General features: G+C 36.3%; 1 pseudogene; it reads left to right on the top strand.

Annotated features, from left to right (window-relative positions):
* The first annotated feature begins 7,913 nt into the window (after window positions 1-7,913).
* Window positions 7,914-8,390, top strand: LOC119524717 (annotated as a pseudogene).
* The last annotated feature ends 15,412 nt before the right edge of the window (window positions 8,391-23,802 follow it).

Below are 23,802 nucleotides of genomic sequence, written 5' to 3'. Positions count from 1 at the left end.
AATTGGATGATTTGGAATAGGGCAAAAGATACAGGACCTTTTATGAGGAAATATCCCAATATTGCTCTAGAGGATCCATGATAGGAAAGTGAAGAAATCTCAACACCCACTGCACAGGTGAGGATTAGATAGCTTTTGTATACCTTGTGTGCCAATTCTACATGAATACTTTGGTGGTTCCTATTCGGACTAATAATTATTGGGCATACCCTAGGGTTTATTCTATCAACAATCATTAGATTGCAATGAAAAATGCTATAAATCTTCCTGGTCTGATAATCTTTTAGAATTTAACTAGTGTCACACTCATGACTGATATTCCTGTCACTGTCCCATAGTCTCATTGAGAACAATGAGCCATCCATCCTGCACCTAGGAATGTTCATTTAGAAATACATGGTCTTGGAGAGAAACTAAGATGGTGGCTAGGTGAGATAGGGCAAGAAAGCACCTCCATGAAAAAACACTAGATAAAAACAAGAAAGTGACCCAGAATACCAGTTATAGTGATGCACCAGCTGGACGAGGTCTTCTAGTTCTGCAGGGGTCATATACTTGGTGAAACTGGGAGTCTGCATTCTGAAACAAGTGAGTAAGCTGACTGGAAGACCCACAGCCTTGTAGTGGTCTGGGGAAGCCAGGGTTTGGTGCTTGGAGACTGACTGGCTCTAAAAAAAAAAAAAGGGAAAAACCCAGGAGCAGCTGCAGTTGCAATAGTGGGAACCACACAGTAAAGCACACCAAGAGGGGGCTGAGCTGGTCTCTGGGTGTCTGGCCTGGAAGATAGCCCACTGAAGATACCCTTGGGGCCACAGGAATGGAGGGGAGAGCTGGAAGCAGAAAGAAACCCGCTGCTAGCAGCTGGCTCCCTGGAGGGTTGGATAAATTCCTGCCTGGGGCTGTGCCCACAGCCCAGAGCCCCACCAGTTGTCCCAGAGCTGGGAAGGAGGAACTGTGCAAGGAGGGGGGTGTTGAGATGCCCCATTTGGCCATCTTTGCATCAGGCTGAAAGCTCCCCTGCATGGCCCAGTGGCCTGGGGCTTCCATTGAGGGATGACACACACTGGTGATGTAGCACAGCATTCCCTCAGCAGAGGTCCTGGAGGATCACAGATGGGTGGGGGAACCCACTCAGAGAACCCAGGGACACTATGCCAAGTCCAGTGGTTTGTGGGACAGTGAGAAAGAGGGCCTGGGGCTGAAATGAAGTGAAGGCTTAGACTCTTGCAGTGGCCTAGAATCTCTGGGAACCTGGGGGATTTGAATATTAAAGCTATCCTTCCTCCCTGGCCACCTGTACACATGCCCCACATTCAGGGTGGATGGCTCCACCAACACACTCAAACTGAGTTCTCCAACTGAACTCCACAAGAATCATTTCCCTATACATCTCAGGGACAAGGTGGAGAACTGACTTGAAGGGTATAGGTGACTCACAGATGCCATCTGCTGGTTAGTTAGAGAAAGTGTATGCCAACAAACTGTGTTTTGGAAAAATAAGATTGGTATTTTTTTTAACAACTTGAAAGAACCTTATCAAGCAAAGCAAATGCCAAGAGGCCAAAAGCAACAGAAAATCTTAATGCATATGATAAAACCAGATGATACGGAGAATCCAACTCCAAACACACAAATCAAGATATTGGAAGAGACACAGTACCTGGTACAATTAATCAAAGAACTACAATTGAGGAACAAAAGCATGGCAAAGGATTTAAAGGACATCAAGAAGACCATGGCCCAGGATATAAGCAACATAAAGAAAACCCTAGAAAAGCATAAAGAAGACATTGCAAGAGTAAATAAAAAAATAGAAGATCTATAGAAAGAAAAGAAACTGTTGGCCAAATTAAAAAGACTCTGGATATTCACAAGACTAGATGAAGCTGAACAATGTCTCAGTGTCCTAGAAGTCCACAGAACAGAAAATGAAAGAACAAAAGAAAGAATGGAGAAAAAAATTGAAAAACTCAGAATGGATCTCAGGGATATGATAAATAAAATAAAACATCCAAACTTAAGACTTATTGGTGCCCCAGAAGGGGAAGAGAAGGGTAAAGGTCTAGAAAGAGTATTCAAAGAAATGGTTGGGGAAAACTTCCCAAACCTTCTACACAATATAAATACACAAAGCATAAATGCCCAGCAAACTCCAAATACATTAAATCCAAATAAACCCACTCTGAGACATATTCTGATCAGACTCTCAAATACTGAAGAGAAGGAGCAAGTTCTGAAAGCAGCAAGAGAAAAGCAATTCACCACATACAAAGGAAACAACGTAAGACTAAGTTGTGACTACTCAGTGGCCACCATGGAGGTGAGAAGGAAGTGGCATGACATATTTAAAATTCTGAGAGAGAAAAATTCCCAACCAAGAATACTTTATCCAGCAAAACTCTCCTTCAAATTTGAGGGAGGGCTTAAATTTTTCACAGGCAAACAAATGCTGAGAGACTTTGTCAATAAAAGACCTGCCCTACTTCAGATACTAAAGGGAGCTCTACCAACAGAGAAACAAAGAAAGGAGAAAAAGATATAGAGAATTTTAACAGACATATATAGTACCTTACATCCCAAATCACCAGGACACTCGTTTTTCTCTAGTGATCACGGCTCTTTCTCCAGAGGGGGCCATAAGCTGAGACATAAAACAAGACTCAAGAAATTAAAAAAAAAAAAATTGAATATACTCAAAGCACATTCTCCAACCACAATGGAATACAAATAAAAGTCAATAATTTTTGAACTGTAACTCCACTATTTACTTCCTACATGATATAAAATACACAAACTCTAATGACAAATTAGTGGTTTTGAACTCAATGTCAAATATGTAATTTTAGACAACTATATAAAGGCGGGGGAATGGAGGAGTATAGGAACATAGTTTATGTGTCCTATTGAAGTGAAGGTGGTATCAAAGAAAAACAAGATTGATATGGATTTAAGAGGTTAATTTTAAGCCCCACAGTAAACACAAAGAAATTACCAGAGAATATAACCACAGAGATGAAAAGTAGAGTATGGGTTAAGAGAAATGGGGGAAGGGGCAATGGGGAGTTAAGAAATGAGTGTAGGGTTGCTATTTGAGGTGAAGGGAAATTTCTAGTAATGGATGGTGGGAAAGAGCATTACAACATTCTAAATGTGATTAATCCCACTAACAGAAGGCTAGGGAGGGGGTGGAGTGGGAAGATTTAGGCTGCATATATGTCTCTGCAATTGAAACAAAAAAAGACACTCTAAATAGATGACAATTGAATGCCAAGGATGAACTTGGATGGGATTGGAGGATGGAAGACAGGAGGCTCAAAGGGACACAGTTGAGACATAAGGGAAAGGAAATATAGAATGTAAGCTTTGTATCATTGTTGAATCTCTTGTACTTCTTAGCTGTGCTTAATGGGATTGCATAAAATAATGTTCTTGTTCATGGGAAGTGTATACATGAATTATAGTGTATGTTCAAGGATGTGTGCAGCTAGCTCTCATATGTTTGGAAGACAGAGCAATAGATGATGGATGATAGGGAGGGAGGGAGGGAAAGAAATAGTAATGTGACAGCATGTTAAAGTTGATGGATCAGGGTATTGGGGGCGGGGGCTCAGGGTATGATGGATTTCTGTGTATGGGGTTAGTGTTGTTTTTGTAACTGTTCCTATACCTTTGAATTTATTTCAAAATAAAAAATAAAATAAAATAAAAAAATCCAAAAAAAGAGAGAAATACACGATCTTCAACAAGGTATGTTTTGGGAACAATTCCTGAAGCCTGTCATAGCATGAAATGAACTTTGGGTATGTCACAAATCCTCTTCAGAGATTCCTCAAGTTTAGCACAAGATAATCAAGTATATACAACTCAAAGCCAAAAATATTGTGACTTTGTTGATGAATTTTCCCAGTTGCAAGAAATTTTCTTGTCTTTTGCTTACCTTTAGATCATTCATACACTCAGGAGCAATATCAACAGCAAAGGGGGTTTCAAGAATTTGGACAATGTTACTTAGTAGATCATGGCTTGACAGAACTTGGCCATCTCCCGAAATTATCCAAGATCATTGCCTCATACTTTCATCTATTGGCATCTCTGATACAACCAGACTTAATGCATAGAAGTATTACATTCAACCACAGATAATGAGACCCAGAAATTGGCTTATTGCTGATCAAAATTATACCCATAGTGGTGCATATAAGACTGGAGGCAATGCTACATGTAAACAGGTTGTCTTTGTTCCAACAATTTGTATGATACTTGGGGCAGGCTGCTATAACTATGGTTAAACACGAACAAGTTTTCAATAAAAAAATTATTTCCAATGATTAAAAATAATATAACTGTCCTATTGAAGTATTATGCCCTGCCTTCAGACTGGAAAAAAATAATAGTTCTAATGGAAAATCTTCAGACATGTTATCCAAGACTCCCAGTATTACTCAATTTTGTAATCATCCAGAGTTAATTTACTTCCTAAGCAACATATATTCTACTTATTCTTAATAGGAAGGAGATTTTGGAAATTTTCAAAAGAATATAAGCAGCATATTACCTGACTGTGTTATCTTTACTGAAGCTAAGAATGTTCACCCTTATGCACATCAATTTTCCTGACCCAAAACAATATACAAGAACAGGTTAAATATCAATATGAATCACAGTCTTCCCCTGGCAATTTCTGCCTTTATTATCCAAAATGGACTTTCTCCAAAATTAAATAGGATTGGAGAAAATTAGCATATTCTAAAAATGTCTCCTGTGCCAATATATAAAGATGAAAGAAAATTGTAAAGCTTAAATATGGTATGTACAAATTATACCAGTAATGTATAGCAGAAGCTAAAAATCATCATGTAAAGAATGTGATCAGTTCATTGAATGAACTTTTTATAACTCAAGTATAGAGTCATACTATTCATATCAAAGAACTTTCAACTGAAGATACAATATGGTAGTTAATGAATTTAATATGTCTAATATACAAATTAATGGTAACCAAAAAGAAATTCTTGTTCCTTAAAATGGGGATTAAGGAGCCTCACTGTACTGGTTTGAATGTATTATGTCCCCCAAAATGCCATTATCTTTGATGTAATCTTGTGTGGGCAGATGTATCAGTGTTGATCAGATTGTAATTCTTTGAGTGTTTCTGTGGAGATGTGCCCCACTCAACTGTGGGTGATGACTCTGTTTGGGTAATTTCCATGGAGGTGTTACCCCACCCATTCAGGGTGGGTCTAAATTAAATCACTGGAGCCATATAAATGAGCTGGCAAACAAAAGGAACTCAGTGCAGCTGAGAGTGACATTTTGAAGAGGAACTACAGCCAAGAGGGACACTTTGAAGAAAGCACTGGAACTGAGAGAGGAGCTTCAGCTTACAGACATTTTGAAGATGGCCTTTGAAAGCAGACTTTTGCTCCAGAGAAGATAAGAGAGGACAAATGCCCCCAGGAACAAGTAAGTGTGACATTTTTGAGGAGCTGAAGCCTAGAGAGGAATATCCTGGGAGAAAGCCATTTTGAAACCAGAAGTTGGAGCAGATACTAGCCATGTGCCTTCCCAGACAGAGGTTTTCCAGACACCACTGGCCATTCTCCAGTGAAGGTACCCAATTGCTGATGCATTACCTTGTATATTTTATGGCCTTAGGACTGTAACTGTGTAATCAAATAAACCCCCTTTTATAAAAACCAATCCATCTCTGGTGTTTTGCATTCTGGCAGCATTAGCAAACTAGAACACTCACTAACACTCAAAAACTTCATAAAGTAAGGCATGGTGGCTAATTAAATAGCAACAATATCTGAACTTTCTGACTTAAATGATAATCAGTTAGCTGATGGGTTACATATGTTAAAAGATCATGTGGTAACACTCATGGAAGCCAAATAGAGGACCCCTAGCATATAGATGAACTGACTACAGCTATGTTGATACAGTCTTATATACAAAATATTAGAATACTCTCCACAGAAGGGAGAATTTACTGGAAAATACTAAATGGAACACAGATCTTAATATTCCTCAACATGGAATGCAAGTAGTTAAGTGAACAGCACTCATATATGATATAAATAGCATTATATATGATATAAAGAAAACCTACACCTCTCCAATCAAGAGTATCTAGGAAATGGGGATTTATTATCAAACAATTCTACCTAACGGAGTATACTTCAATAACTGGCAAGTATTAAACATTGGACACATATTAAGAACAGGAACTCAACTCACTTTAATAAAGATATGTCAACTTTATACCCATATTAGTCAGTATTCTGAAATATATTATCTAGAACCAGGAGGATGTAAAGAAAGAGTATCTTATTTGTGAATAAATTATTCTACATCAATCTTGTGGCAATAAAACTGAGAGTAAATGTCCACTAACTGGAATGACAGTTTACTTGCTATATTGAATTCATTCCTTTAAAGAATGGCAGTTATGTAGTTATGTCAGATACTACAGACTGTAATATACTTCTATGTCAATACTCAATTATCACTGTCAATGACACAGGAACATGCTTTGAAAAAATGTTAAAGAAACCCTTGCATAAAGAGAAAACTTGCTTTGGGTAACTTTCAAATACCAAAAATACAACTGAGATTACCACACCTAGTTGATTCTTAGCTAAACTGATGAAGATTGAAGTCAAGGTCACTGATAAATAGGCTAATATTGAGCAGCAGAAGACATAAAAACTGACCTTCTTAGACTGAATGAAGAGTAGGCTCCAGAGTGGGTCAGACAACTAGAAGAAGCACTGGAATAAATCTGGCCTGCAGCAGCTGCAGCCTCAGGCACTAAAACAGTAGCCAGTTTTGTGAGTACTTCTATCAAAGGTATCTTTGGTGGAATAATTGATACATTATCTATTAACTTATGCTAAGCCCATAGTCATTCTAATAATTATACTTACAGTATTGGTCTTCAGGATTCTAACATGGCTTCCAAATTCTTGGGGAAAGAAGGATCAGCAAGGGACCATGGAGAGGGTCAAGAAAATTCTGTTTTAGAGCATCTTCATAAATCCTTAATACAAGGATTGATAAAGAAGGATGTAAGTGGAAATTTCAATCTGCTGTTTTAACACTGAACACTCCTCATAACCTTAGGAATCTAATGTATCATTTAGATAGTGCCTTTATTGTAACTAAAACTAACAAACTCAGTCTGAAATATGCATGTAAAATTATGTGAAGAAGAGTTCCTGGATAGAAAATACATGTTTCATGATATCAGTCCAAAATCTGAGTGCTTCCTTCAATTAAAAATTGAACATAGCACCCAGGTTACTATTCAAGAGTTAAAAAGACATCTAATAAATTTTCCTGATGTATGCCTTGCCATCACCCATTCCTTCTTGTAAGAACTCTAGAAGATGTGGGGACACCCAACCTGGTGCAAAGCATCACAAACAGGCATGCTGGCACCAGATATTGAGCCCATGTCCCAACAACAGCTCCATTTCCACTGCTGAGCAGGATGTCACATCTACAAAGCATTCTGATATGCCAGAATACCTATGCAGCCAGACAGGAGATCCTGTACACATCGCCATGGAGGAGATCTTCCAAGATAATGATCTCAATAGGTTTCAACTCTCCATGACTTGGAGATGTGACAGTGACTTGGAATTTTGATTTTTCTTTGCTGTAAAAATGCCACTTGGTGTGCTGGCAAGTTTAAATGTAATGTAATCCTAAGTAATGTTTGGATGTATAATATGATTACTGGTTTTGGAAACCCCTAAGAAGGAGAAAAAACAATTCTATTGTATTTAGATTTTGATCACCCTGAATTAGATAAACAAGTAACAGAATACTGCAAATATCCTTTAGATTTTAATCCAGGTATAAGAACTCTACTGTCGCTCTCTCTGCCGCTCTTTGCTTCAGAGAAGATGGCAGCGCAGCCACCCAAGTCAGTGCTGTTTGTATGTTTGGGTAACATTTATTGATCACCCATTGCAGAAGCAGTTTTCAGAAAGCTTGTAACTGATCAAAATATTTCAGATAATTGGAGGATAGACAGTGCTGCAACATCCACTTATGAGATAGGAAACCCTCCTGAATATTGAGGGCAAAAGTGCATGAAGAAGCATGATATTCCTATGAATCACATGGCCCGGCAGGTTACCAAAGAAGACGTTGCCACATTTGATTATATACTGTGTATGGATGAAAGCAATCTGAGAGATCTGAATAGAAAAGGTAGTGCAGTTAAAAACCACAAAGCGAAAATTGAACTACTTGGGAGTGATGATCCACAATAACAACTTATTATTGAGGATCCCTATTATGGGAATGACTCTGACTTTGAGACTGTTTACCTTCAGTGTGTTAGGTGCTGCAAAGCATTTTTGGAGAAGTCACAGTAAAGCTGCATCCATTCATTGCTGAAGGACAACAATGATTCACATCTTAAACAGTGATGTTCTAGGTTTTTCAGTCAATCGGTGTGTTAAAAGTGTAGTGCTTCATAGCTCATGGCCACAACTTTTTTTTTAGTTGACTTATTGTTTTTTATCTTAAAAAATAATTGTAGATGGAAGTCGATGTTGTGTTTGGCAGAAGAATTAATAAAAATCTTTGATTCAGACAGTTTATGGGGTACATTAAATGTTCTTAAACAAGTTGGACCACTTATCTTGCCCCAATTACAAAAACAGTGGAAAAAGCAAAACAGTAGAACCACAAAATACTATGTTCTGTGTGTGTTTTATAACAATCATTTCTTTCCAGTGTTTAACCTTAAGGTACTAATCCAGTAATGGCTGTCATTCTAATATGCTTAATAAGTAATTAAAACATCACTTTCAGGCCCAAGTCAATATCTGAGCCCTATGAGACTTTTAAATAATCTACCTCTTTATTAAGTAGATATGTATAACTTGATGGACAGATGTCCTCTATTCACCTATACTACCTCTCTTTTTTACCCCAGGGCATCCTACTGAATTAGAAATCCCTAATCATAGGGCTTCATAATCTTGATTGGAAGTATTTTGACTCACACTTGCCCAGAGTGCACACTTGAATGTTAGAAGGATAGGAAAGAAAAATGATTTATGGTATGGAATAAATCTTTAGCATTATTCTTAATTTTTGTTTATCTAGTTTATTTTATGAGGAAGTCTTTTTCTCTCCCATTTGGACCACCTTGCCTCTGAGAATTTATATGTTTCTGACAAAAACTGATATCTTGCATATATAAAGAAATCCTACAATTCAATGACAAGAGTACAGACATCCCAATTATAAAATGGGCAAAAGATATGAAAAGACAGTTCTCTGAAGAGGAAATACAAATGGCCAAGAAACACATGAAAAAATGTTCAGCTTCACTAGCTATTAGAGAGATGCAAATTAAGACCACAATGAGATACCATCTGACACTGATTAGAGTGGCTGCCATGAAACAAACAGGAAACTACAAATGCTGGAGGGGATGTGGAGAAATTGGAACACTTATTCATTGTTGGTGGGACTGTATAATGGTTCAGCCACTCTGGAAGTCAGTCTGGCAGCTCCTTAGAAAACTAGATATAGAGTTACCATTCGATCCAGTGATTGCACTTCTTGGTATATACCCAGAAGATCGGAAAGCAGTGACACGAACAGATATCTGCACGCCAATGTTCATAGCAGCATGATTCATAATTGCCAAGAGATGGAAACAACCCAAATGTCCTTCAACAGATGAGTGGATAAATAAAATGTGGTATATACACACGATGGAATACTACACGGCAATAAGAAGGAACAATCTCGTGAAACATATGACAACATGGATGAATCTTGAAGACATAATGTTGAGCGAAATAAGCCAGGCACAAAAAGAGAAATATATGCTACCACTAATGTGAACTTTGAAAAATGTAAAACAAATGGTTTATAATGTAGAATGTAGGGGAACTAGCAATAGAGAGCAATTAAGGAAGGGGGAACAATAATCCAAGGAGAACAGATAAGCTATTTAACATTCTGGGGATGCCCAGGAATGACTATGGTCTGTTAATTTCTGATGGATATAGTAGGAACAAGTTCACAGAAATGTTGCTATATTAGGTAATTTTCTTGGGGTAAAGTAGGAACATGTTGGAAGTAAAGCAGTTATCTTAAAAAAAAAAAATGAAAATTTATATCCAGAAAGGACACTGTATGCTGTTTCATCTTATGCTCACTTGACAAATGTGTCTGTTTTATATGCACATATAACCTAAATGTCAAGTATTACATATTGGATTAGATGGGAAAAATAGTTTAAAAAGCTGGAAAAAGAGATTTCTGTTATGTTGAAGCCCTTAAATAATGTAAGTGTTCTTTTATCACTGTTTCATTTATAGGAGAATATAGGTAATTTCTGTGTACTTTGAGATAACTATAATTTCAAATTCATTTGGATATATATATCAGAGAAGGTAGTTTTCAAAATAAACTGAGGAGTATAAAAATATAATTATAAATATGTGTCTACCTGCCTTTTTATTGACAAATGAAGAAAGATTAAAAGTCAATGCCTGTATTTTCCCTTTCAATTGATGTGTTGTTACATGAGCATATTTATCTTTGATGTTAGGAAGTAAAATGATGAAAATGAGCACATTGCTTCCACGTATAATAATGTCTAACTTGTGAAAGAAGTTAGAGATCATTGAAACCAGAATGTGCTATATTCTTTGTACTTGCCTATTATCTGTTAGTGGAGCATGATAGTTCCGTCGTTTGATTCCAGTTTCCCTCTCTTCCAACTTACATATGGTACCTCCCAAATTATGCCCCCGCATAGCACAGTTAGGTAATTGATCATATTAATTTGCTAAACTTCTGCATTCATAGTGATCTGAAATCCTAAGAAACCTTAAAAAGCAATATTCATCCAAAGGCTAAAAGAATATTAAGAGTTTTAAAAGAATAAATGATGTGAAACTTTGGTTAGGGCATTTATTTCTCCTGGGTCTCATTTGGTATGTATGGAACACTTGTATCTTAAAACTCACTTGTGCCTGATGTTTCATTTGTCCTTTATTATGACAGTTATCTTTCCTGCCACTCCACCAAGAAAAGTATGAGAAGACAAAAAAGACCGCACTAATGTGATTACTGAAAGATTTGGTAACCATTTTTCTAGCTCCCTAGTAATTTCAGTGACCTAATGGAATTACTTGATGACAGTCTTACTCTCAAAAACTATTCCTAGGAGATGACAAAAATTTGAATTTGATCATTGTACCCCTAAAATGTAAAGATTCAGAAGAAAATGTCAAGTAATTAACTGCAATTAGAAAGAATTAAGGATGCTTCAAAAGTTACACCCTGCCCTATCATTTCAGTAATTGCTTAATGAATCCCAAAGAAATTTCTTACTTTTTTCTGTGCATTTATGTTTATAGATAAAATCATATATTTGTTTAATTTTTACATAGCTATTTTTAAATACTGATATTCAAACTAATTGTCATACATTAATGTTAAGTTATATCCAGTTTCATCTGTTTATAAGATCATAGGAATACAGAAACTCATTGTTCTGCTGAATTCAAGTTAACTTTTTAATATTGGATCCAGACAGATGAATTTAAAATATATCTACATGTAAAAATCTGGTACTATTTAGAAATTTTATGGTCTCTTAGTTTGTGTTTTCATAATTACAAAATCATGGGAAATTCAGGGATGCAAGCTTATTTGAATATTTACTACCAGATCAGGTCCTATTGGGGTCTTGCTTAAGAAATCCTGTCACTGCTCTGTAATGGCCTCTACTGTTAAAAAAAATGAATTTAATTGTCCCTTAGAGGGATTTTTAGCCTTTTAAGTTTTATTTATTTATGCTTTATATATTCTGTAGCATTCTGTTGGTGTAATAATTTGAATTGATTTGTAGAACAGGGATTTCCAGTAAATTAACTTATTAGAGAGGAAGTAAAGAATCACCTTGAAGACAATTCATTATAACAAACACTTTACTTATTGTGTTTATTTACAGTATTTACATATTGCAGAATAGCTGGAATACTAATTTACATTTATTATACAAAGAACAATTGAAATTAGCCTTGATGTGGTTGTTCACAGATTTACACTCTGCTGTCTCCAAAATATGACTGATGTTTTCTTTTTCATTCATGCAGTTTCAAATAATACTCTGGAAATTTAATTTCAAAAATGCCAAATCATAGTATATGCTATATGAAAATATAGTTCCAGGTTCTGCTTATGTTTCTAAAGAAATATTCTCTGCAATTTCAACTGGTCATGAAAAAGTATCATTTGTGGAACTATACATTAAATGTGGAGTGTTATCTTTTTCTAAAACAAAGAGTGGTATTACTGTAAGGTATACTAATGTACAGACATTTGCAAACTGCAAACAACATACAAAACTCAAAGGAATTATGGAAGTGTCTGCAAAAATAAATCTCTTGTTCACAAGGGAATATATTCATAAAGTTAAGATCTATTTTTCTGTTGGTTTCCAAGGCACTTTGCATGGTTCTTGGTGTGTTGCTCCTTTACCACTCATTGCTGAAAATAAAGACATTCATTGTATAATTACTTGGTGTCATATAACTATTTCTATAAATTAAAACTATGTAACAACTTTTTTATAAACATGAAAAATATCAATGTCCATATATATTTCTCTGTTCCAAAGAAGTATAATCTATTTTGTTTTGGAAAATAACTTGGTTATGTAGCTATGTATCTGCCATACAATTGGTACTCAATTTACTCAAGGAATGTAAATCAAATAAAAGTGAATGTTTATTAATGTTTAACTTAAAAAAAAAGAACTCTACTGTCAGAACATATCAGTAAAGCAGTCTCTATTTTAAGTAATTGGGCTACTAACCCTAGCCAAATACATCCTTCTTATGGGTGCAGTCAATTTCAGCAAAGGCAAGAATTCCAGAAGGCAATGTTAATTAGTCCTCATGGAATGTACATAGGAGAACAAGGAGATCCAGATAGTAACTTAAAGATGGAATAGAATATAGAGAGAAGGTAGGAAGCAATCAGTGCGAGATGGTGATGCAGGTATTTCAGGACAGTACATCCACTGAGGAATCTGATGATGAAGATGCTGACTCCTTCCCTCTTTGTAAAGATCAGATAACTGTGGAGCCCTGCAGCTCTTATAAACCACCTGATACCTTCTGTTCTGACAGTGAAGAACCAATTATTCCTTCTGATATAGAAACATATTTAACAGAGCTCTTAACCAAAAACATCCAATTACAGTTTCCAAATGAAAGAAAGTGGAAACCCCTTACTACAATAAATAGGGGAGATGATTCATATCCTTTGAGTGCTATATTAGAAGATTATATTGAGATGCTAAACTAGCCCAAGTAGAAAAGGAGGAAGTGAGGGACATAATATTAGGCAATGCTAGACTAATTATAGAATGAAATAAGAAAATCATACTGTTAGATATAAGGATAGTAATTTCTCTTCTAATTTTTAAGTAAAAGATGTATTGTATAGCTCTTACAAAGTCATAACTTAATTAGTTGAAATATCTCCAGTAAATTATTACAAACATACAAGGTTATGTTTGAATCTCTGGTAATGCTGTGAATACCCTCCTTTGTTTTTGACTCACCTGTAGTTCCCTACTGGTATTTCATCACCCATGGTTCAGACATAAAAATAGAATATGATTTAATTGAATGTATCCTAAATCAAAGCCTCTATAAATACTCTGTTAGATTGGAGGTGGCTCTCTTATTTCATATCCAGCTGTATCTGGTTGAGGCAGGAGTTCCAGCTTTGGTAAGGTATCTATTTTTACACTGCAAATTTTTTCTTTTAAACTTGTGTCCTCCTTTAGTAAATATGTGTTGAATTTGAATTCTTGAGAACACTTTTTTCAAATTATTGTATGCCCCTATACTCTTATTGAGTGGGACATTGCTTCAATGAAGCCCAAACCCACTGAATCATGACCTAATAAGGCTCAATCTTCTTCTAACGGAAATTCCAGGTTTGAGGTGTAAAGAGATGAATGCTGACAATGACAACTGTTTTCATAGCTCCTGCAGAACCACCAAACCATCCTCTACAGTGGCTGTAACATTTTACATTTCTATCAGCAATGAAGAAGTGTTCCTGTTCTCCATATCCTCACTGACAGTTACTTCCTGTTTTGCTAATGTTGGCCATTCTAGTAGGTGTGAAATGATATCTCATTGTGGTTTTGACTTGCATTTCCATAATAGCTAGTGAATCTGAGTAACTTTTCATGTGTTTTTTCACCATTTGTACTTCCTCTTTGGAAAATTGTCTTTTCATGTCTTTTGCCCATTTTATAATTGGATTGTCTTTATTTAGTTGAGTTGTGGGTTTTCTTGATATATTTTGAATGTGAAACCCTTATCAGCTATGTTGTTCCAAATATTTTCTTTGTAGAGTCAGTTGCTTTGCCATGTTTTTTTTATTACTATGAAAAAGAATTTTTAGTGAGTAATAAAAAAGATAATAAAAAGAAAAATAAAATGTCATACAATATAATAATAATAATGACAGACAACACCACCACTACCTAGAATCCCATATCCCTCTGATATATCCGCCTCTCATACACACTTGGCTTTTGTATATTGCCTTTGTTTCATTTAATGGAAGCATATTAAAGTGATACTGTTGGCCATAGGCTCCAGTTTGCTTTGATTATGTTTTTTCCCCAATACCATCCCTTTCTCAACACTCTTTATGGCTGACATTCATTTGTTCTCCCACATGTAAAAATATTTTTATATTTGTTCATTTAGTAACAGTCATTAGACACTCCAGTTTTTGCTTAGTTCTACAGTCCCAGTCTTTATCATCTATCTTTCCTTCTGGTGTCATACATTCCCCTATCCCACCTCTTTCATCTTTACTCACAGATTTCTTTGTTCAGTGTACTTAAAATATTGTGCTAAATATCACACAGTATTATGCTGTCCATCTCTGGATCTATACAATCAATCCTGCTAAACAGTCTATATTCCTACAGCATCAAATGCCTGACCTCTACCCTCTTTCACTCTCCTGATAGCTTGTGTTATCAGCCTTTAACCCTTAATGTTATTAATGTTAGCTCACATTAGTGAAACCATAAAGAATTTTTCCTTTTCTTTCTGGCTAACTTCACTCAACATAATGACTTCAATTTTCATCCATGTTATTGTATGTTCCATGTCTTTGTTCTGTCTTACATCTGCATAATATTCCATCATGTGTGTATACCACAGTTTATTTATCCACTCATCTATTGATATATATTTGGACTGTTTCCATTTCTTAACAATCATGAATAATGCCACAATAAACATTGATTTACAAATGTCCATTTGTGTCTTAATTTTCAGTTCCTCTGAATGTATGCCTAGCAGTGGAATAGCTGGGTAATATGGCAAATCTATACTTAGCTTGCTGAGGAACCTCCACACTGTCTTCCAGAGTGGTTGCACCATTCCATATTCCCACCAAGAGTGAATGAGTGTGCCTCTTTCTCCAAATCCTCTCCAGCACTTGTAATTTTCTGTTGTCTGAATAATGGCTATTCTGGTAGGTGTGAGATGATATCTCATTGTGGTTTTGATTTGCATTTCCCTGATAGCCTGTGAAGTTGAACATTTTTTCATATGTTTTTGAGCCATTTGTATTTTCCCTTCAGAAAAGTGTCTGTCCATGTCTTTTGCCTGTTTTTTAATTGGGTTATTTGTCTTTCTGTTGTTGAGTTGTAGGATCCCTTTATATATTCTGGATATTAAACCCTTGTCTGATATGTGGTTTCCAAATATCATCTCCCATTGCATAGGCTGCCTTTTTGCTTTTGCTTTTCCACCATTTGGCAAGGTTCTTTGAAGCACAGGAACTTTCAGTTTTTTTGTTTATTTTTTCTTCCATTGCCTGTGCTTTGGCTAGATCTTGAAGATGTTTTCCTACATTTACTTCTAGGAGTTTTATGGTACTGGTTCCTATATTTAGGACTTTGATCTATCTTGAGTTAACTTTTTATAGAGTGTGAGACTGGAGTACTCTTTCAGTCTTTTGCATATTGGTATGCATCATTCAGTGCATCATTCAGTGAAAACAATAGTCTGTCCTGGTTGAGGGGACTTTGAAGCCTTGTCAAAAATCAATTGACCACATATCTGAGGGTGTATTTCTGAACCCTAAATTTGATTCCATTGATTGATATATCTATCTTTATGCCACTACTATGTAGTTTTGACTGCTGTTGTCTCTAATATTGGGCAGTATATGACCTCCTACTTTCTTCTTTTTCATGATGTTTTGGCCATTTGAGGCACCTAACCTATCCAAATAAATTTGTTAAATAGCTTTTCCATTTTTGCAGAGTAGACAGGTGAAATTTTCATTGGTATTGCATTGAATCTGTTGATCAATTTGGGTAGAGTTGTCATTTTAAAGACAGCCTTCCAATCCTTGAACACAATGTGTCTTTCCATTTTTTTTTTTAGGTCTTTTTTATTTCTTTTAGCTTTGTGTTGCAGTTTTCTGAGTAGTTTCCTTGGATTCTGGTTAAATATATTCCTAGATATTTGACTCTTACTTGGTATGCAAAATGGAATTTTTTGCTAATTACCTCCTCAGATAGCTCATGACTAGTGTATGATAATATGTCACTGATTTTTGTGTGGCGAACTTGTATCCTGCTACATTGCTGAAGTTTTTTATTAGATCAAGTAGCTTTGATGTGCTTTTTTTCCAAGACTGTCTAAATATAGGATTATGTCTGCAAACAGCAAAAGTTTTAATTTTTCCTTTCCAATTTAGATGCCTTTTATTTCATTTACTAGCACAATGTTGAATAACAATGGTGATATTGGGCATGCTTGACTTGTTCCTGATCTAAGGGGGAAAGATTTCAGTCTCTCACAAGTTAGTATGATGTTAGCAGTGGTTTTATAATATTTGGCTTTATCTTGTGGAGGAAGTTTCCTTTAATTCCTACCTTCAAAGTATTTTTACAAGATAGGATGCTGAATTTTGTGAAATGTCTTTCCTGGATAAAAATGAGATTATTATGTTATGTTCTCTTTTTGTTTGTAAATGTGGGGTATTAAATTAACTGATTTTCTTGTGTTGAACCACCCTTGCATGCATGTAATCAAACCCATTTGCTCATGGTGAATAAGTTTGTTTGTTTTTATTGTGGATTTGGATTCAATTTGCAAGTATTTTTTTTTAAGGATTTTTACATCTATATCCATTTGAAAGATTGGGCTTTAGTTTTCATTTAGTATCTTTATGGGGCTATGTTGTTAGGGTGTTGTTTGGCTTCATAGAATGAACTAGATAGTGTTGACAGGAACAGTATTAATTGTTCTTGAAATGGTAAAATCCACCTGTGAAGCCATCTGGTCTTTTATTTTTTTTATGGCTGATTCAGTCTCTTTTCTTGTTGTTTGTGTCTTTCTAGAATGCTGTCCAATTCATCTAATTTCCCTAGTTTATTGGCATACAGTTTTTCAGAGTAACTCATGAATTTTTTTATTTCTTCAGAATCCACGGTAATGACCCCCTCTTATTTCTGATCTATTTATTTGCATCTTCTCTTGCTTTCTCTTTCTCAGTCTAGCTAACATTTCCTTTATTTTATTTACCTTCTCAAAGAACCAACTTTTGGTTTTATGAATTTTCTCTATTTTTTATTCTCCATTTCATTTATTTCTGCTCTAAACTGTGTTATTTATTTCCTTCTGCTTGCTTTGTGATTAGTGTGCTGATCTTTCTCTTTTATTCAGGTTTTCAGTTTGATCATCGGTTTTACCTCTCTCTTCCTTTTGGATGTAGGCCCTTAGGGATATAAATATCCTGTCAGCACTGCCTTCACTGCATTCCATAACTTTTGATAGGTTGTAGTCACAAATTAGGGGGTTTATTTGAATATCATTGATTAGTTGTTCCATGTTGTGTATCTCCTACAATTTTTAACTTTTTTCATTTGACTGGGCTATATCTTACTATGCTTTAGAATGCCTTGTGTTTTTCAGGCTGATTGTCTCCATGGATATTTTTTGAAGTATATTGTTCTCTCTTATGTAGGAATTAGTTGCTTGGGTTTGTATTAAGGCACTGCTTTGACAGTTGGTTCTCCAATATTTCCCATCCAAAACAGGGCCAGCTATCCATGCCCTTTCTGTCCTGCTTTTTATCCCCTGCACTTTCTGGCTTTCCCAGCAGAAGGTGTTCTTCAAAACCAAACAGTGGTAGGGGCTGAAGCTGCAGCCATCCCATTTTCTCCTTCTAGAGGTCAGTATCTGTCTCATGTTGGGCTGTGTCTCCCTCTATACTTTGGGCAGAGGACCCTCTCAGCTGCCCCTGCCTGCAGCCATTCCACAGGCAAAGATTGGGCTGCCTGTTACTGCTTCCCTCAAAGGAGTGGGATGGGCACCAGTTGCCACTCCCAGAACTATAGTTTCTGCCCATATTTCCTCAGTCCTTTTGTCCTTCACTGACCTGGGCATTGAAGTGTCTTCCCATATATCCCAGGTCCTCAGAGAGTTGATGCAGATATTTTCTTCATGGCTAATTGCTGCTTTAGGGAAATGAGTAGTTTCTGACATACTCTCCCTCATACAACATTTTGGAAGCTCCTCTTTGATGTCCTTTTTAATTCTGCATTTCCAAATGGACTTCATCCTGCCATGGGTGTGGACTTCTGTCTCTGTGTCTGGATATACTTGGATATCTGTCTCACTCTGAAAGATTTTATAGTCTGTGCCCATGGTTGGAGGAGGGAGGGATCACAGCCACTGCCTGGGCCCTCACAAGACTCATGGGACCAAATGAGTGGTAGGGAAGAAGACTGTATGGTCTGAGACCAAAATTTCATATCTCTTATTTTTCTGTTTCTTCAATTCAGCATTTGTGGGAATCTTCTGTAGCTTTCACCATTCTCTAGAGTTCTGAGCAAATGATATTTGTTCTTTTATACACAGAATCTCTGGTAGAGGTTTTCAGTAACTATCTTACCTTATGTTTGTCCCAGCCCGCGGGACGATCAACCGAGGCTCCAGCTCCTGCGAGGGAAGAATGGTATGGGACAAGAGACACGAAGAACAACAGCAAGACAGGTTTCTGATCAAGCTGCAAAACTTTATTGAAGAGGCAGGGTATATATACTCTAAGGTAGAGGGAGTGGCTAGTACGAACGGGTGGCGGCCTAGGATTGGTGGCTGCAAAGGCGGGTGGCGGTCTAGGATTGGCTGCTGCTGTTGCTAGGGTGGATGGCAGATGTAAGGCTAGCACAGGATTGGTGGCTACTGTTGCTGGGGTAGAAGGCAGGTAGTAAAGCTAGCACTCTAGGTGCGAATCTTAGGCGCGAACGGCTATCACTTCCGTAGAAGGCTGAGGGCAACTTAAGCCGCTATTGCATCAGCCCTAGTGGTCATGTTGCATATCTCCGGCATCGCTGAGGGTGGATTTTATACATGCTACCTTAATTGTCCCCAACATATGTTGATCCTCCACATTTTTAAAACATCACTAAGAGCAACTGGCTTGATATTTTGTGGGTTTCAATTTAAAGTCTTCCATTAGCAATAGGAAGAATAAAGCTGAGGCTCAAAGACCCTCCCAATTCCTGGCTCAGTATTTCTAGGGTGTTTGTGTCCCCAAATATTTAAGACCCACAGGCCCTGGTACTTTCTTTCCATCAAAGAATGTATTCACACTAAGAAATTAAGAATTGCCCACAAAATCTCACTTGGGCATGAAGAGGTAGGAGGCAAAATATCAGCAGCAGAAAATGCCTTTGCCAAGGCCAGAGCTGCTGATTTTTACACTGAATATCTGGCTACTTAGATGTGCAACCATGATAAGCCTTGTTAAAATAAAATATTGTACATCATTAGACTGGGGTTACTACCTTTAGCATATCCTTGACCTAAAAACTCATGATGCAGCCTTCGTATGAATGCTGGTGGGAGGAGGAGGCAAGGCTTTGAAAACAATGCTGGGATTGGGGTAAGGCAATTGAGTCAGGGATTAGCAAGTGCATGGATGGATCCCTTTATTTAAATTTTCTATATTTAGTTCTTTCTGGATTTTAAAAATTAATTTGATATTTGATGTCACCTTTCTGCAAATGTATTATACTTCACAATACTGAAATAACTGAAATTGTGGAACTGTAACGCATAACATTTTTTGAAATTTGCCCTATAACTATGTGTTAATATGTACATTGAAAGTTATCACTTTTCTGTATATATGTTATATTTCACAATAAGAAAATAACTGAAATATTAGCTATAACAGTTTTTGAAATTTCTTCTCTACCAACTTCTGAAATTTCTCTTTGAAAATATCACTTTTATGTGTATATGTTATATTCCAAATTTAAAAAATGAAAAAAAAATTGGTATTTGAAAGCATTGCCTAATTATTTTTTCTTGATTCTTGAGGCTTTGGTTTCCCATTTGCATTGTGAATCCCAGGTGAGAGCTTGACTCCTTCTCCCTAGTTCCAGAGCTGGAATTAACATGTTATGGTATAATGCATCATTCTTTTATTATTTACATTTCTATTTCTAATTTACCATGAGCATGGATTACTTTTTTTCTCTAAATTCAATTTTATTGAGATATATTCATAAACCATGCAGTCATGCAAAGCATACATTCAGTTGTTCACAGTACCATTATATAGTTGTGCATTCATCACCAAAATTAATTTATGAACATTTTCATTATCACACACACAAAAATAATAAGAATAAAAATTAAAGTGAAAAAGAATAATTAAAGTAAAAAAGAACACTGGGTGCCTTTTTTTGCCCTCATTTTTCTACTCATCCATCCATACACTAGACAGAGGGGAGTGTGGTCCATATGGCTTTCCCAATCACATTGTCATCTTTCATAGGCTACATTTTTATAAAATCATCTTCAAGATTCAAGGATTCTGGGTTGTAGTTTGATACTTTCAGGTATTTATTGCTAGCTAATCCAATTCATTAGACTATAAAAGGGGTTGTCTATATTATGCATAAGAGTGCCCACCAGAGTGACCTCTTGGCTTCTTTTGGAATCTCTCTGCCACTGAAGCTCATTTCATTTCCTTTCATATACCTCTTTTGGTCAAGTAGATATTCTCCATCCCATGATGCCAGGTCTAGATTCCTCCCTGGATGTCATATTCCACATTGCCAGGGAGATTTACTCCCCTGGGTGTAAGATCCCACATGGGGGGGGGGGGGAGGACAGTGATTTCACCTGCCAAGTTGGCTTAGCTAGAGAGAGAGCCACATCTGAGAAACTAAAAGTCATTCCAGAGCAGACCCTTAGGCATAATTATAGGTGGGCCTAGCCTCTCCTTTGCAACTGTCTTCCCAAGGGAAAGTCTCATGGAAGAGGGCTCAGCCCATCAAACCAACAGTCCCCTATGTCTGTGAACACATAAGCAACCATCAAGGTGGGGAATGCCAACACCTCTGCATTCTTCCCCAGCTCCTCAGGGGGTCTCTGCAAATGTTTTTCATGTTTTTTTATTAACTCTATTTTTTTATATTAACTACTAACTATATCCAAAAAATTTTTAACATACAATAAAATCATTTAAAGCAAACCATTAAAAGGGAATAAGAAAAAATACAAGTAACCTAGAATAACTACTTTACTTCCAACATGTTCACACTGCACCCCAAGAAAATAACAATATAGCAACATTTCTGTGAACTTGTTCCTACCATACACACCAGAAATTAAAAAAACATAGTCATTTCTGCACATTCCAAGAACATCAGATTTACCAACAAGAGCTTATGTGTTCTTATTGGGTTATTGTTTCCCTTCATTAACTGTTCTCTATCACTATTTGCCCTACATTCTACATTATAAACCATTTATTTTACATTTTTCAATGTTCACATCAGTAGTAGTGTATATTATTTCTCTTTTTGTGCCTGGCTTATTTTGCTCAGCATTATGTCTTAAAGGTTCATATGTTTCATGACATCATTCCTTCTTGCTGCCACATAGTATTCCATCATGTGTCTATACCATATTTTATTTATCCACTCATCCATTGAAGGATATTTGCATTGTTTCCATCTCTTGGCAATTGCGAATAGTGTTTCTATAAACATTGGTGTGCAGATATCTGTTTGTGTCACTGCTTTCATATGTTCTGGGTATATACCAAGAAATGCAATAACTGGATTGAAGAGTAACTCTATATCTAGTTTTTTAAAGAAGTGCCAGACTGACTTCCAGAGTGGATGAACAATTATACTTAGACCAACAGTGAATAAGAGTTCCAACTTCTCTACATCCTCTCCAGCATTTAATGGCAGCCATTCTAATTGGTATGAGATGGTATCTCATTTTGTTCTTAATTTGCATCTCTCTAATAGCTAGTGAAGCTGAACATTTTTTCATGTGTTTCTTGGTGATTTGTTATTTCCTCTTCAGAGAACTGTCTTTTCTAATCTGCTGCCATTTTATAATTCAGCTCTCTTTACTATTGTCATTGAGTTGTAGGATTTTTTATATATGCAAGATATCAGCCTTTTGTCAGATATATGGTTTCCAGAAGTTTTTCCCATTAAGTTGGCTGCCTCTTCACCTTTTTGACAAATTCCTTTGAGGTACAGAAACTTCTAAGCTTGAGGAGTTCCCTTTTTTCTATTTTTTCTATTTTTTCTTTTGTTGCTTGTGCTTTGGGTGTAAGGTCTAGGAAGTGGCCACCTAATACAAGGTCTTGAAGATGTTTCCCTACATTATCTTCTAGGAGTTTTATGGTACTGTCTTTTATACTGAGGTCTTTGATCCACTTTGAGTTAATTTTTGTGTAGGGTGTGAGGTAGCAGACCTCTTTCATTTTTGGGTTATGGATATCTAGCTCTCCCAGCCCCATTTGTTGAAAAGACTGTTAAATCCCTATTCAGTGGCTTTGGGGACCTTATCAAAGATCAGTTGGCCGTAGATCTGGGAGTCTATCTCTGAATTCTCAATTCAATTCCATTGATCAATATGTCTATCTTTGTGCCAGTACCATGATGTTTTGACTACTGTGGCTTTATAATAAACTTCAAATTCAGGGAGTGTAAGTCCTCCCACTTCCTTTTTCTATTTTTAGAGTGTTTTAAGCAATTCAAGGCATCTTCCCTTTCCAAATAAATTTGATAAGTAGTTTTTCCAAGTCAACAAATTAGGTTGTTGCAGTTTTGGTTGGGATTGCATTGGCTCTGTAGATGAGTTTGGGTAGAATTAGCTTCTTAATGACATTTAGCCTTCCTATCTATGAACATGGAATATTTTTTCATCTTAAGGTCCCTTTCTATTTCTTTTAGTAGAGTTATGTGGTTTTCTTTGTATAGATCATTTACATCTTTTGTTAAGGTTATTCCTAGGTACTTGATTTTTTTAGTTGCTATTTAAAATGGTATCATTTCCTTGAGTGTCTCTTCACTTTGTTCATTTATATCATATGGAAACATTACTGATGTATGTGCATTAATTTTGTATCCTGCTATTTTGCTAAATTTGTTTATTAGCTCTAGTAGCTGTATCATTGACTTCTTAGGGTTTTCAAGATATAAGATCATGTCATCCGCAAATAATGACAGTTTTACTTCTTCCTTTCCAGTTTGGATGCCTTTTATTTCTTTGTCTTGCTGCATTGCCCTGGCTAGCCCCAGCACAATGTTGAATAACAGTGGTGGTAGTGGGCATCCTTATCTTGTTCCTGATCTTAGAGGAAAGGTTTTCAGTCTCTCACCATTGAGTATTATGCTGGCTGTGGGCTTTTTATATATGCTATTTT

This window comes from Choloepus didactylus (assembly GCF_015220235.1).
Source record: "Choloepus didactylus isolate mChoDid1 chromosome 11 unlocalized genomic scaffold, mChoDid1.pri SUPER_11_unloc4, whole genome shotgun sequence".
Taxonomy (NCBI): Eukaryota; Metazoa; Chordata; class Mammalia; order Pilosa; family Megalonychidae; genus Choloepus; species Choloepus didactylus.
This window is presented reverse-complemented; position numbering and strand designations above follow the sequence as displayed.